Source organism: Ovis aries, chromosome 19, assembly GCF_016772045.2.
Source record: "Ovis aries strain OAR_USU_Benz2616 breed Rambouillet chromosome 19, ARS-UI_Ramb_v3.0, whole genome shotgun sequence".
Lineage (NCBI taxonomy): Eukaryota > Metazoa > Chordata > Mammalia > Artiodactyla > Bovidae > Ovis > Ovis aries.
In genome coordinates, this window is record NC_056072.1 from 37,857,273 (window position 1) to 37,873,949 (window position 16,677).

The 16,677-nt window shown below is 44.5% G+C and overlaps 1 protein-coding gene across 2 annotated transcripts in view; it reads right to left on the minus strand.

Annotated features, from left to right (window-relative positions):
• Positions 1-16,677, minus strand: part of SNTN (sentan, cilia apical structure protein) — a 61,845-nt gene that overhangs the window by 18,967 nt on the left and 26,201 nt on the right. Inside the window, exon 4 of one of the 2 annotated variants that reach the window (XR_006057159.2) lies at positions 16,480-16,559. The exons of the other annotated variant lie outside the window; for it this stretch is intronic. The gene's annotated coding sequence lies outside the window, so the exon portion shown is untranslated. The remainder of the gene's footprint in view (positions 1-16,479; positions 16,560-16,677) is intronic. 2 annotated transcript variants of the gene reach the window in all.

Here is a 16,677-nt window from a genome sequence, read left to right on the forward strand (position 1 = left end):
TGATAGAATCACACCTCCTCTGTGCTGGGTACTGTTCCTGCTCAGGTGATGTGCGGAGAGCTGGAAGTAGAGGTCGCCCATAGTCAGTGCCCCAACAATGCTGCTTTAGGGATGCCCAGCTCCCCTGCTTTTAGCAGGATAGACTCCAAGGTGTATTCTGCACTCTGGGGCTTCCTGAGGGATCAGGCTGATCACCCTTGCTCGATACTGCAGCCTAATTATCCTTTTCTCTTTCCTCTCTCGCTTTCCCTGTTCCCTCCCCCAGCGCTCCTGGGAGCACTTCCTTAGTACATCACTTGCAGATGAATCCTTGTCTCAGAGTTTGCTTCTGGGGAATTTGACCTACGACAACCCATGATCTCTGGCATCATCACATTGTTGAATTATGCTGTTGTATGTGACAGAAAATTCTTAAGGCAAGGGAATCCTGAGGGCCAGATATCCTACTTGAGGCTGGGAGAGGAGAAAATTCAGGGTGACCCTTTAACATTGCATCTTCCAAACAAACAGTTAGTGAGAGGCTGCTTATTTCAACCTTGAGTCAGAAGGAGGGTGTGACATCTTGCCTTTGGCATAGGGCCATTGCATAATCAGAGATGGAGAAGCGACCTCTCAAAGGCAGAGAGGGTTTCTGGGGGTCTACAGAGAGCTCAGATTTACCCCACAATCAGGAATAATCCCATAAGGCCACAGTCCTTCCAATGAATGGAACCAGCCCTTCTCAGAAGAGGCCTATTTCCCTTTGGTGAGGAGTAGCTTCAAAATAATGAGAGGGACTTCCCTGGTGGTCCACTGATTAAGGCTCTGTGCTCCTAATGTGGAGGGCCTGGGTTTGATCTCTGGCGAGGGAATTAGATCCCACGTGCCACAACGAAAAGATCCAGCATGTGGCAACTAAGACCCAGCACAGCCAAGTAAATAAATAAGTAAATAGTAATAATAATACCGACAATAATAATGATGATTGTACTCTGGTCCTGTAATGCTTACGGTGCATACCTGACTGCTGTCTGAAGGGCTTATATTCTACCCCAAAGAGCTTTTTACTTTGGAGTTGTTGAAGGAGGTCACAGGCAGGAATAGAGAGATAGAGGAAAAACAAACAAACAAGAAACACTAAATCTTACTTCTCAACACAGCAACTTTAACTAGGAGATAAATTGGAATTGAAAGTATCACTGGTAACTGGCTGCCTGGAAGTTATCCCTGCTTTTAGTTCTTTATCCAACTTGTTCCAAGGTCTTGTCTGTTCCATAAATAGTCATGTTTTCCAGGATTCAGTCCCTGGCTGTGAGAGGCAGAACAATGCTCTCCAAAAATATCCATGGCCTAATCCTCAGAGCCTGGAATATATTACCTTAATGGCAAAAGGGTTTTTGCAGATGTGATTATGTTACTGTTCTGGAGATGGGGGGATTTTCCTGGATTCTTTTGAGCAGGACAGATGAAATCACAAGGGTCCTTATGAGCGAAAGAGGGAGGCAAGAAGGTCAGAATCAGGGAACTATGATGAGTGAAAAAAAGAGGGAAGTCAGGCCAGTGCTGGGGAGCAGCCATGAGCTAAGGGATCAGGCAGTTGTAGAAGCAAGAAAAGGCACGGGGCAGACAGATTTTCACCTAGAGCAGGGGTCTCTAACCTTGGGATCTAATGCCTGATGATGAGAGTGGAGCTGATGTAATGATAATACTAATAAGCGCACAATAAATGCAGTGTGCTTGTATCATCCTGAAACCATATCCCTACCCCACAACCCATTCCATGGAATAATTGTCTTTCCTGAAACTGGTCTCTGGTGCCAAAAAGGTTGGGGAATGCTGCCCTAAAATTTCTAGAAACAATGCATCTCTGCCCACACTTTGATTTTAACCTTGTCAGGCCTGTTTTGGACTTCTGACCTCAAAAACCAACGGTTACGATACACTCATGTTGCTTTAAACCACCATGACTGTGGTACTTTGTTATAGCAGCAATAAAAAACTCATAAACTGGCTCCTGCTCTTCCTTTTAGAGCATGCTCACCCACTGAAAGCCTCCTGACTTCCGTTTCTACCTGAATACCAAGAACTCTCAAACCTTCACGTCCTTTTATGGTTGGGGCATAGCCCTACCCAGACTCCAGGGACCCCCAGTGTCCCCGGTGGTCTTCATGACATGACTGGTTGGCCAGATTGATTTGATGCAACCACATTTCTAGCAATGTGTGTCGCATGAGACACTTTCAGTGGCTTTTGAGGATTTAGGGGGCTTGTTTTGCGGAAGGACAGCTTATTTGCGTTTTTAAATTTCACGTGAATTCCAAGCTGTGAATGGCATAGAGCTTCATGAATGCATGTGTGTGTGCCTCTTGACGGGTTTGTTTTCAGCAAACTGGTGGCTTCTGTATACTATGCTGCTCCCACTAGAAATCTGGGTATTTTCCTCAACTCCTTACTTTCAGCCGACCCTCCATATTCAGTGTCCAGGTTCTATTAATAACAATTCTACCTTGTGCATATCCCTTGCAACTATTTCTTCTCTCTTCTCCATCACTTCACTCTCTCCAGGAGAGGCCCTAATAATTGCTCACTGACCTCTGAGCAGTGGTCTTCTCTCTGACCTCCCAGTCAGTCCGCTCTTGGGAACACACTGGGGAAGGAACTTCCCCTTCTACTTCCTTCCTTCCTGCCCTACCAGGTTCTGAATGTGTCTCCATTTCCTGAACTTGTAAGCTTCTTGCCTCCTTGCCTATATTCATGCCCTTGCCTCTGACTTCCTTTCTACTCCTGTTTATCCTTCAAGACAATGAGTTTGGGTCCTCCAAGAAGCTGATGTGAATATAGAGTTAAATATTCAATACTTTTTTTTTTTTTGTAAGGAGAAATGTCCAAATGAAAAGAAATTGGGAGAAGTTGGAAAAAATTGGGAGAGATGTTTGACCACAAAGCAAAGAGACAGGGAGAGAAGGCTGAATGCAAGCAACTGAACAGCCACCTTGTCTAAGAAAGACTCAGTGGTGGTGGAGAGTCAAAGGCCGGGGAGCGTGGCCTTGGTTTCTGTGCTGGGATGGGTTTCAGAGCATCAGCAGCTGCATCCCTTGGTCAGCTACCCTCCCTCTAGTGGAGGTCTCTCTGCAAGGGATGTTTGCATGCCCACCACTGAGATCAAGCTTGTGTAATCTTTCTTTCCCAGCCTATTCCTTTCTGTTGCTCTCTTCAGTTCAATTCAGTTCAGTTCAGTTGCTCAGTTGTGTCCGACTCATTGCGACCCCATGAATCGCAGCACGCCAGGCCTCCCTGTCCATCACCAGCTCCGGGAGTTCACTCAGACTCCTGTCCATCGAGTCTGTGATGCCATCCAGACATCTCATCCTCTGTTGTCCCCTTCTCCTCCTGACCCCAATCCCTCCCAGCATCAGAGTCTTTTCCAATGAGTCAACTCTTCGCATCAGGTGGCCAAAGTACTGGAGTTTCAGCTTTAGCATCATTCCTTCCAAAGAAATCCCAGGGCTGATCTCCTTTAGAATGGACTGGTTGGATCTCCTTGCAGGCCAAGGGACTCTCAAGAGTCTTCTCCAACACCACAGCTCAAAAGCATCAATTCTTCGGTGCTCAGCCTTCTTGACAGTCCAACTCTCACATCCATACATGACCACAGGAAAATCCATAGCCTTGACTAGACGGACCTTAGTCGGCAAAGTAATGTCTCTGCTTTTGAATATGCTATCTAGGTTGGTCATAACTTTTCTTCTAAGGAGTAAGCGTCTTTTAATTTCATGTCTGCAGTCACCATCTGCAGTGATTTTGGAGCCCCCCAAAATAAAGTCTGACACTGTTTCCACTGTTTCCCCATCTATTTCCCATGAAGTGATGGGACCGGATGCCATGATCTTAGTTTTCTGAAAGTTGAGCTTTAAGCCAAGTTTTTCACTCTCCTCTTTCACTTTCATCAAGAGGCTTTTTAGTTCCTCTTCACTTTCTGCCATAAGGGTGGTGTCATCTGCATATCTGAGGTTATTGATATTTCTCCTGGCAATCTTGATTCCAGCTTGTGTTTCTTCCAGCCCAGCGTTTCTCATGATGTACTCTGGATAGAAGTTAAATAAGCAGGGTGACGATATACAGCCTTGGCTCACTCCTTCTCCTATTAGCCTTAGGCAATAGCCTTTGCTATAGCACCATTCCCACTGTACTGTAATCCCTACTTAATTGTCCTCTCTACTAGACAGGAAGAACTTTTCAAACAAGGACTTTATCTCAGTTATCTTTAGATTCCTAGCTGTACTACAGGAAGTCAGGGCTTGTGAACAAAGCTTTACAGTCAGAGAGAGATGTTGCTGAACCAGGTTCATTTTGCCTGATACTCAGCAAGCCAAAATGGTGATATGCTGATGTTTGCGGCAGAGATACTTTTTGTAAAGTGACCATGGGTTGAGACCAGAGAACAAATCTCCACCCCATCCCACTGGAAGGCAAGGAGCTGGGAGGAGGACGGCATTTATGGGATGAGGAAAGAAGCAGCAGGGTGGGATCTGAGGTGCGGCGTGGGGAAAAGCGATTGGGAAACAGTGCAGGAATTCTCATTCTGCCACAAGCCTCTGCACAAGCAATCAGAGGCACTTAGAATGACAGGATGGTGGAGTTTTCAGCCCTCTGATGCCAAAAGGTCACACGTGGAGTGGGCACTGCCACATGCCCAGTTGGAGGGTCAGTGGTCCTATCCAGTCTTAACCAGTTCAACTGAAATTAGACATAGCTGACTCCAAGTTTCTGGAAAATAACTCAGGCAAACACTGTTTAGGCTATGTGCTATTAGAGGGCATGCAGGTTTAACAATGACCTTGATTAGTGAAGGCAGGTAAAACGGATTTGAATAAACCATTGTTCCGAGTTAGAAGGCACGTAGACAACATACCCATTTCACAGATAAAGAAACTGAGGTTTGGTGGGATGAGTGACTATGCCAGGGTTAATGTGGGGTGCACTGGGGATCTGAACATAGGTTGCCTCACTTTACCTCCAGTGAAGAATGTAAGGGTGACCAGCTTTTCTTTACCAAGTCATTCTGCTCTGGGATCTTGAAAAAGGCCTCCCAAGAAGGAACTATATTAGTTCAAAAATGAAATAGACTTGGGGTTTATCTAGATATTCTGAACTTCTAATGAAATAAAAAACACAACAAATTTGAAATTTCTATTGTTTGCTTCTTTATGTGTATTGGAATCCAATTCTTCATCCAACATAGGAGCAGATGCTCTTGGTACCTGACCTCCTTCCCCTGCCCCCCATTATTTCTCAGCAGTCATCTCTAAACGCAGAACAATCCTGTCTGTTGCGAGTGTCTGCAGCCTCTGCCTGAGGGTTTTTTCCTGGCTGTGGGAGCTCACTTGGCCCTGAACAAGCCGACAGCACCATCAAGCTAGTGTCTCAGGAGGGACTCTCAATCAGTGCTGGACAGGGAGCCTGTGGGTGGACACTCCAGCTTCCTCACCCTGCAGCTGGGATGACTGCAGCACCTGTGACATGGTCTCCCATGACCCCCTAGCAGCACTGAGTTCCACTCTCATAGCGATATCTGCGTGGTAACACACCCCTCATCTGCTATCCTCCATTCCCTGTCTCACTCCCCCACTTCTCTACCCACATCACTGGTCACCCCACTTACGGTGAAGGGACTCCTGAGGCTGTATTTAATTTTCAGAAGGAAAAGAAGCAACTAACTCAGTTGGAAATGTCTATATTACATACTTCGTCTCACTTTTTCTGAGCTAGCAGTGTGGCCAATTTAGAGGGTCTCCTGAAATTGGGATTCACGCATAAAAACACTGTCTGGAGAAACCTTGGTGGTACCTCTCAGAGTTCTCCATAAACATTCCCCTTTGCAATAGCCAGTTTCAATGTCCTGGACAATGGGGATTTATTATGTTTTGGAGTGCAGTGTTCCTAAACCTAGTATTTATGTTTGTTGACATAAAGTTGATCATGTAGTAGTAGTACATGCATGCCCAGTCATGTCCAGCTCTGTGACCCTATGGACTGTAGCCCACAGGCTCCTCTGTCCACTGGATTTCCCAGGCAAGAGTATTGGAGTGGATTGCCATTTCTTCTCCAGGGGATCTTCCCAACCCAGGGATCAACCCACGTCACCTGCATTGGCAGGAGGGTTCTTTACCACTGAGCTATTGGGGAAGCCACAGAATTGTTCATCATACTCTCTAATTCTGGGTTAGGCCGAGAGGGTCCAAGCTGCAAGTCTGCTGATTGGTCAGGTAATTCTTCATTGTGTGTCTGTCATCATATTAGGACCAGTAGGCCAGCTGGGGCATTTTCCTCTCTTGGGTTAGGCAGAAGCACAAGAAAACAAACAGAAAGTTGCTATGCCTCTCAAGGTCTGAGGGTGGAATTCGCACACTGCCTCTTCCACCTTCATGCCATTGGCCAAAGCAAGTCAGATGGCAAAAGTCAAAGTATAGGAAAATATCCTCAGCTCTCACCAAGGCCACAGAAAAACTGTATATGCAGGGACTCTGCCATACTTTAGACTTAGTTTATTATGAAGTTCTGTTAGCATATTCACGATTATTGTGTCTACTTGATAATGAATCCAAGTCCTTTAATCACTATGAAGCATCCCTCTTTATCTTTCATAATATTGTTTCTATTGAACTGTTTCTAATCTATTGTTAATATGCCTACTCTACCTTTTTATGGGGGCTTCCCTGGTGGCCCAGTGGTAAAGAATCCACCTGCCAAGTAGGAAACATGGGTTCAGTCCCTGGGTCAGGAAGACTCCCTGGAGAAGGAGTTGGAAACTCACTTCAGTATTCTTGCTTGGGAAATCCCATAGGAAGAGGAGCCTGGGAACAACAGTTCATGGGGTCACAAATAGCTGGACACGGCTAAGCAACTAAAGAGCAGCAGCAACCCTTTATTTGCTGTTATTGGCACTGCACATATTTTTCCACAGTTGGACATGACTGACTAAACACACACTTTTAATCTATTTGGATCTTTATATTTAAAGTGTGTCTCTTGTAGGTAGCATGTAATTGGATCTTAGGATCAATCAGAGGAAGCCAAACAAGGTAATTAATTAATCACACAGGATGTCCTGCTTCTAGACAGCCTTAGTTCTATCTTCCTTGTGCCAATGGCCTCCAAACAGGCATGCCTATAGTGTTCCTTTTTTTCAACTACAAAGTTTTCATTCCTTTTGCCTGCCTTTCAGTCTCTACCACATGCAAATGATGGTGGCCAACTCCCTTGCACAGCAAGCTCTGAATATGTGGTCTTAGCTTGTTCACGGCTGGGTGGCTTTTGGTGATTTATACACCTGTTGCTTCCAGGTCAAGAAGCAACAGTTAGAACTGGACATGGAAGAACGGATTGGTTCAAAATTAGGAAAGAAGTATGTCAAGTCTGTATATTGTCACCCTGCTTATTTAACTTAATAGCAGAGTATATAATGTGAAATGCTGGGCTGGATGAAGTACAAACCAGAATCAAGACTGGCAGGAGAAATATCAATAACCTCAGATATGCAGATGATACCACCCTTATGGCAGAAAGTGAAGAAGAACTAAAGAGCCTCTTGTTGAAGGTTAAAGAGGAGAGTGAAAAAGCTGGCATAAAACTCAACATTCAAAAAACGAAGATCATGGCATCTGGTCCCATCACTTCATGGCAAATAGATGGGGATACAATGAGACGGTGACAGACTTTATCTTCTTGGGCTCCAAAATCATGGCAGATGGTGACCAGAGCCATGAAATTAAAAGATGCTTCCTCCTTGGGAGAAAAGCTATGACAAACCTAGATGGTATATTAAAAAGTAGAGACATTACTTTGCCAACAAAGGTCCATATAGTTCAAGCTATGGTTTTTCCAGTAGTCATGTATGGATGTGAGTGTTGGACCATAAAGAAGGCTGAGCACTGAAGAACTGATGCTTTTGAACTTTGGCATTGGAGAAGACTCTTGAGAGTCCCTTGGACTGTAACAAGATCAAACGAGTCAATCCTGAATATTCATTGGAAGGACTGATGCTGAAGATGAAGTTCCAATACTTTGGCCACCTGATGCAAAAAGCTGATTCATTAGAAAAGACCTTGATGCTGGGAAAGATTGAAGGCAGCAGGAGAAGGGGACAACAGAGGATGAAATGGTTGGACGGCATCACCGATTTGATGGACATGAGTTTGAGCAAGCTCTGAGGGATGGTGGACAGGGAAGCCTGGCGTGCTGCATTCCATGGGGTCACAGAGTTGGACAGGACTGAGTGACTGAACAACAACACAATATTATTATCCATACCTTTTCCTATGGATATTTATTCATCACGTGTATTTTATCATATAGGCAGGCTGTACTGTGCAGTTTTGAGAATGTGTCAATAAACATATTCAGAAAGAAGACTTTTAAATAGCTGCATAATAATCCACCTTGTGGACCTATCTTTGGTTAACTACTGCTCTGCTGTTTGGCCATTTAGCCTCTCTTTGCTTATCTGTAAAATGGGAATACTAACAGCAATCCTATAGGTTAGTTGTGAGAATGAAATAAAACCTAATCTGCGCAGCTTATAGCAGAATATCAGACACATAGGAGACACACCATAAATGTGAATTTCCCTGTCAGGGAAACAGAATGCTCATGGGAACTCCATCCCTCTTTCACTCCCACCCACCTTTGCGGGGTACCTCTGTAGGATCCCAATCTTCCCCACTGCAGTCAAAATAATTCCATTGCCTAGGGAAGTAATCTGGGGGTCAGAGATCAGCTTTTTTAGCTTTATCCATAGGTAAGAGCTACTCATACAGGGGCTTCCCTTGTGGTGCAGTGGTTAAGAATCTGCCTTGCAACGCAAGGGACACCGGTTTGATCCCTGGTCTGGGAAGATCCCTCATGCCGTGTAGCAACTAAGCCCGTGGGCCACAACTACTGAGCCTGAGCTCTAGGGCTCGAGCTCCACAAGAGAAGCCACTACAATGAAAAGCCACGCACTGCAACGAGGAGTAGCTCCTGCCTACCACATCTACAGAAAGCCCAGGTGCAGCAACAAACCCTACAGTCAAATGAATAAATAAATCAATCTTTAAAAAAAGAACCACTCAGAGAACTTGGTGATGAGTAAATATAAACCCCAGTAGGGTCTCTTCCTGTTGACATGGCAACCTGACTACCAGCTGTCAGGCAGTGCTGTCAGGCTGCACATTTAGGGAACTTTACCACCCATACCTGATTAACAAGTCTCAGCTCGGGGAAGGGAGTGGCGGATTAAAAAAAAGACCTTGTCCTATGGCCTCTTTCAACCTCCCCACCCTACCAAGCTAAACAAGTCCCCCTTCGAAGCTTCATTTAGGGCGCACTTCTTACTGTCTTCCCCCACCCCCAGCAGCTGCTTAACCGAAGACGGCAAATATCTGCCTGAAGACCTTTTGTCTTCAAGTTTCCGCCTAGCTTGCTTTCAAAAGCTTTCCCAACCCAGCTTCAGCCCATCCTTTGCGGGCTCATTCTGTAAGCAGAGTTATAGGAGGACACAAAAGGCAAGAAACAGCCAGTTGTTAAAAACACAAGTGACTGGAAGACAGAAATCACTTCCTTTAAGAAGCAAGTTCCTGCTCTCAAGTCCGAGATGATTTGGATCCCAGTTACCCTGGACGCATGGCACAGTGGGGCCTAAGATATCTCATGCAATTAGATTCACTCTCTCTTTTATCCTTCAGCTCCAGACAAAGGGTCTGATTTTTTTCCCCGAAGGGTCAGACAGTTGTCTTAGGGTGGCTTTATATGGTGGCACAGGTTGTATACTACACAAAGCTGCCTGGTGGAGGGGCCAATAGGGGCCCCAGTCTGTGCATCCCTCGCTGGTAGTCCCAGAGTGGGAAACTTGCTACACTAAATAAAGGCTCTGAATAGGCTCGCAGGAGCTCTGGTGAGGCTGTATTACTTTGTCAAACTTTATCATGGAGGAAAATTGATTTGGGGGTGGAGGTGAGGGAGAAGAGGAGAATTTTTTTTGCCTGGACCTCACATTTCCAAAGGGCCTCAAATTTAGACTTTTTTCATGAAATCCAGTTGAGTATCTAAATATAGCACAGAATTAGACAATAAGATAGCTCACAATCTTTATAATGTGGTTTGGGGAAGTTCCTGTTTTCTAGTACAATAGACGCCTCTAGGTGCGAAAGAGGTTTGAGCCTCTCTGGAAGGCTCCCCAGGCTTAGATGGCCAGTCTGAGTTCCATCCTGCGAAACGGGTAGGGGTGTGGTTAGGTGTTGGGTGTACGCACATTGCATTAGAGTGAAATTGACTGTTTGTGCTCTTTCTTTGACCCTGGAACCAACACTACTGTTAAAGACAACAGGCCCAAAATGGAGTCACTTATGCTAAGCCACCACTCACCAAACCAAGACTTCATTTAATTCAGTTTGTCTGTCTTAGAAATGGAATCTTAAGCCAGTCAATTAGAAATTGCCAGATCAGTTTCAGTTAGGTCATCTGCCTGTAGACTCCTACCCTCCCCTATAGGAAAGAAACCCTGCCATAATCCTTCTGCTTTTTGCCTAATATAGCTTCCCTGTTCCTGTTCCCTTCTGCCTATAAAATCTTTTTACTTTCTGTTAGATTTCATGTTGCTTGATTCATGAATTACTGAATAAAGTCAATGATATCCTGAAAATTTACTCAGTTGAATTTTGTTTTTTAACACTATCTACTTCACTGTTTTTAGGCAAATCTTTTGAATTGATAGTATGGGTTTCCCCCCACCCCCCAAGCATTTTCTCTGGTTGCCCTTTTGCAGGCCTTTTTGTAACCTCTGCCCAGGGGTGGGGGTAAAGGTGGGTGGCTGATAGTGTGGACCCTGAGTCAAGAACAAGAGTTATGGGTAAAGGCACCCATCTTCCTGAAGAGCATTCCAGCCTCATAAAAACAAAGACTGTTTTCTTCACTTTGGAACCTTCATTGCCTGGTACCTATTAGGTTGGGAGATCAACTGTCTTAGGTTGCCTGGAATTTTCCAAGTTGTAGTACTAAAAATCCCACATCTTGGAAATCTCAATTCCAAGGAATCTGGAATGGCTGGTCACCCTACAAAGCTTTGCCAAACAAACAAACAAATGCATAAAGGGCTTCTGTTTTCCAAAAGTCTAGCCTCACTGAAAATATTGTGTTAAGTTTCTTTGAGGATAAGAAGTTAGAACAGGAGTTGGCTAGCTAATGGCCCTGCACCAAAGCTGGCCTGCTGTCTATGTATTTGTTTTTGCTTTTTCTTAATGTCCTGAACACTAAAAATGGTTTTTCAAAATTCATTAAAAAAAAATCAAATAAAGAATAAAATCGTGTGATATACGAACATTTTGTGAAAATGAAGTTTGAGAGTCCACGGAGACGAAGCCCCTTTGATCCACTTATGCCTTGTCCAGGGCTGCTTCCCTGATAGCTCAGCTGGTAAAGAATCCACCTGCAATGCAGGAGACCCCGTTCAATCCACGCATTGGGAAGATCCCCTGGAGAAGGGAATGGCTACCCACCCCAGTAGGATCACAAAGAACTTTCAGTTTCACTTTCACTTTTCAGGACTGCTTTAGTGCTAAGATGGGACCGGATGCCATGATCTTCGTTTTCTGAATGTTGAGCTTTAAGCCAAGTTTTTCACTCTCCTCTTTCACTTTCATCAAGAGGCTTTTTAGCTCCTCTTCACTTTCTGCCATAAGGGTGGTGTCATCTGCATATCTGAGGTGATTGATATTTCTCCTGGCAATCTTGATTCCAGCTTGTGTTTCTTCCAGTCCAGCATTTCTCATGATGTACTCTGCATAGAAGTTAAATAAGCAGGGTGACAATATCCAGCCTTGACGTACTCCTTTTCCTATTTGGAACCAGTCTGTTGTTCCATGTCCAGTTCTAACTGTTGCTTCCTGACCTGCATACAGATTTCTCAAGAGGCAGGTCAGGTGGTCTGTATTCCCATCTCTTTCAGAATTTTCCACAGTTGATTGTGATCCACACAATCAAAGGCTTTGGCATAGTCAATAAAGCAGAAATAGATGTTTTTCTGGAACTCTCTTGCTTTTTCCATGATCCAGTGGATGTTGGCAATTTGAAGATCATGGCATCTGGTCCCATCACTTCATGGGAAATAGATGGGGAAACAGTGGAAACAGTGTCAGACTTTATTTTTGGGGGCTCCAGAATCACTGCAGATGGTGACTGCAGCCATGAAATTAAAAGACGCTTACTCCTTGGAAGAAAAGTTATGACCAACCTAGATAGCATATTCAAAAGCAGAGACATTACTTTGCCGATTAAGGTCCATCTAGTCAAGGCTATGGTTTTTCCTGTGGTCATGTATGGATGTGAGAGTTGGACTGTCAAGAAGGCTGAGCGCCGAAGAATGGATGCTTTTGAACTGTGGTGTTAGAGAAGACTCTTGAGAGTCCCTTGGCCTGCAAGGAGATCCAACCAGTCCATTCTGAAGGAGATCAGCCCTGGGATTTCTTTGGAAGGAACGATGTTAAAGCTGAAACTCCAGTACTTTGGCCACCTCATGAGAAGAGTTGACTCATTGGAAAAAACTCTGATGCTGGGAGGGATTGGGGGCAGGAGAAGGGGATGACAGAGGATGAGATGGCTGGATGGCATCACAGACTTGATGGACGTGAGTCTGGGTGAACTCCGGGAGATGGTGATGAACAGGGAGGCCTGGCATGCTGCGATTCATGGGGTCGTGAAGAGTTGGACACGACTGAGCGACTGAACTGAACTGAATTGAACTTAGTGCTAAGATAGAGCTAAGTGTTGTGACCGACGTGGCACAGCCTGCAATGCTGATAGTGCTTCCTGTCTGGCCATCTGCAGAAATCGTTTGCAGAGCCCCCAACAGAAGGAGCTGCCTGGATTCATGAAGAGATCAGAGTCCAGCGCTGGAGGGTGGGAAACAGCAGGATGCTTACACAGCAGAGTGGCTGTACCTCCCAGGGCAACCGGACATTGATGGGGTGGCAGGACTGAAAACACCCCAGTTTTTGGCTTTCAAAGAAGCTGAGCACTTCTGAGAGTGAAAGAGACCACTGCCAGCATGGACCCTGAGGACACTGGTGATGGCCAAGGGGGATGGGAAGTTTGGAGTCCTTTTTCTTTCTTCTGGATACCATGAAGATCTCCTGGATTCTAAAGTGACTCCCAGAGAGGTAAATACTCAGTGGTGACTGAGATGGAATTTCTACCCAGCCTGGAGGGGGTCAGGAGTTTGATTAAAACAAAGAAACATCAATGTCCTACCTTTGAGCATGGGGGCTAAGACCATCACATTCTATGAAGGATCCCGTTAGAGAAGGTGAAATGTTGGATTCCGTACTGCAGGGTCTGAGTGTCTGTATTACCTGCAAAGTGCACCTAAGCTGAGCAGACAGGAAGAATGAGAAACAGGAGCTAGGAGAGAGAGAGAAGCACTTTCAGTGTCCATAGGCTTGTCTGGCCTCTGTCTTCCAGTGATCAGTGCAAACCTAGCATGTAGTTGGTGCTAAGTAAATGCTTAATGAGTAAGCAAGGTGTTTTCTGTCTTTCTTCTCGCCCTTTAGAAACTGACAGAATCTGATATGGATTGTTTCTGCTGCTGCTGCTGCTAAGTCACTTCAGTCGTGTTCGACTCTGTGCTACCCCATAGATGGCAGCCCACCAGGCTCCCCTGTCCCTGGGATTCTCCAGGCAAGAATACTGGAGTGGGTTGCCATTTCCTTCTCCAATGCAGGAAAGTGAAAGATGAAAGTGAAGTCGCTCAGTCATGTCCAACCCTCAGCGACCCCATGGACTGCAGCCTACCAGGCTCCTTCATCCATGGGATTTTCCAGGCAAGGGTATTGGAGTGAGGTGCCATTGCCTTCTCTGGGATTGTTTCTAGCTTAGTATAAATTTAAATACATGTTATTCCTCCTAGATATTTACAGTTAAGCCTGACGTATATTTGTGGAATAAAAGCCAATTCTCCCCTTAAAGGGATTCAAATATGAACATATTGGTTGGGGGAGCAGGTGAGCCAGAGACCCTTCCAATTCCCTTGAAATCGGAACCCCAGGTGTTATACAGACACTTACTGTGTGCCCACTAGGTGTCAGGTTCTAGTGTTAGTTGCTCAGTCATGTCCAACTCTTTGCGACCCCATGGACTGTAGCCCACCAGGCTCCTCTGGTCATTGAATTCTCCATACAGGAATACTGGAGTGGGTAGCCATTGCCTTCTCAAGGGGATCTTCCCAACTCAGGGATTGAACCTGGGTCTCTTATAGAGCAGGCAGATTCTTTACCATCTGAGCCTCCAGGGAAACATAAATGAATTGTCTGGAGTCCTCACAGAACTGCAAGGTAAGTATTCTTATGGACAGATGGTGAAAATGAAGTACAGAGAGGTCAAGAAATGAGTTCAAAGTCACACAACTACTGTTTAGCATTCTCAGCCTTCTAAGGACTCTGTGGAAAGGCAAAGGCTGGGGTGGGGGGTTAACCACCTGGAAGGAAATGTTTAGCCCCCATTTCCCAGAAGAATAACAGGTTTCTAGGACTAGTTGGCTAGCCTTTTCTTCTATACATTGAATTTCTGAACAGTAGCACTTACATAGCTGTGACAGGCTCGATGCTGGAGGAAACATATTAAGCCTTTCTCCCAATTGTTTTCCCAGTTATTTGCAGCTGATTTTTCCATCAATCATCTCGAAAGAAACATAGATCAATCTCTACTTCATTAGCTTCATCTGAAGCCTGGGGAAGTTTAGCCGGAGAACTGCGTGATTTTGAGTAATCAGCTTTCTGCCTTAGCATTTCCCTGTGTGCAAGCAAGTACCTGGATTAGATTCCTGTGTCTGCCACTGATTTATATACAGGGAAGTCTGGCTCATGTGGAGTCCAGTTCAGCGATGTCCCCAGCAATGCAATGCAGCATGAATGGAGGATTAATTCCTACCCCTGTTACTAGACCTGTTACAGAACAGACTTCCAGATCCAACTATAAATCATAATGCAATGTAACCTATTCTCATGTCTCATAGCATCTCAAGGACTTGAAGAGATGATTTGCCGGGAGTTATTTATATTTATTGCTTCTTGTTTTTGTAATGCCGAATACTTCCTATTTAAGGATTTTAAAAAAACTGAATCCTTGTGCCAAAGCTCCCTGTGTTATCAGCTTATGGAAATAAGGAGCTTTTTTTCTGCTAGGGGGACATAGGGTTCGTCCAGTGAGGGTGCATCTCAAAAAATAATTTGTAAGGGGCCCACTTTTTCTGATTTCAGAGTATTTTGGCATTTGTGGAATTCTGAAGACACAGGATTCCTAAAAAATTAAACTTTTAAAAAAATGTAGCCTACAAAACATAGACAACTTGAAAAAAATTAAAATGTATATGATGACAGCACTATCAATATAGGATTTGGCATATTTATATGTGTAGTATTTTTTTGGTGCTAAGCACTACCCATGGATACATGGTTGGCATAGTCAATCCTTTTAGTTACCTCAGGAGATGAGTAATATTATTATCTATGGCACCCCACTCCAGTATTCTCACCTGGAAAATCCCATGGACAGAGAAGCCTCATGGGCTGCAGTCCATGGGGTCGCTAAGAGTCGGACACGACTGAGCGACTTCACTTTCACTTTTTACTTTCATGCATTGAAGAAGGAAATGGCAACCCACTCCAGTGTTCTTGCCTGATGGGCTGGTGTCTATGGGGTCGCACAGAGTCAGACATGACTGAAGCGACTTAGCAGCAGTAGCAGCAGTAATGATAATATTATTATTACTATCCACAGCTTATAGGTGAGAGAATGGGGACAGAGAAGTTAAGTAATTTACAGGAGGCTGCTCAGAGGGAGTAAGAGGTAGATGAGGGATTTAGGTCCACCCAGGTAGTCTGAAGCCATATCTCAAAATCTTCAACACCATTCAGGGTAGTATTTCCATGTCATTGTTCAACAGATATATTAATGGCCATATATATGTTTACCTTGTTACTTACACTGTATATGGGCTTCCCAGGTGGAGCTAGTGTTAAAGAATCCTCCTGCCAGTGCAGGAGACGTAAGAGATGTGGCTTCAGTCCCTGGGCTGGGAAGATCCCTTGGAGGAGGAAATGGCAGCCGACTTCAGTATTCTTGCCTGGAGAATCCCATGGACAGAGGAGCCTGGCAGGCTACAGTCCAAAGGGTCGCAGAGAGTCAGACATGCCTGAAGAGACTTAACCCACGCACACACTGTATCTACAGCTTCTTCTACTTAACTTTCATCGTAAGCATTTCCCCTTGTCATTAAATTGCTAAAAAAATTTTTTTTTAAGCTGTAGTAGGCTTACTTGGCTACATTGCAGAAAATGCATATTTGTACATTTGTAGAAAACAAAATATTGATGTCTCATTTCATGTCATGTTCCAAAATAAATCCCAGATGGATTAAAGACGTTTCAAAGTTCTAAAAGGAAAATTAAGAAAAGATAAGTAAATCAGGCTCACCAGAGTTCAAATTGAAGTCCAGTTGGAAGCTCTGTGACTTGGGAAAATTACTTAACCTCTCTGAGCCTCTACTTCTTAATCTGTAAAAATGGAAATGACATCTAATTTAGAGGAATGCTTTTAAAGGAATAAATGAAGAGTGTAACAGTGTACCTGGCATTTAACATGTTTCCAGTAAATGCTAGATATTGTTATATG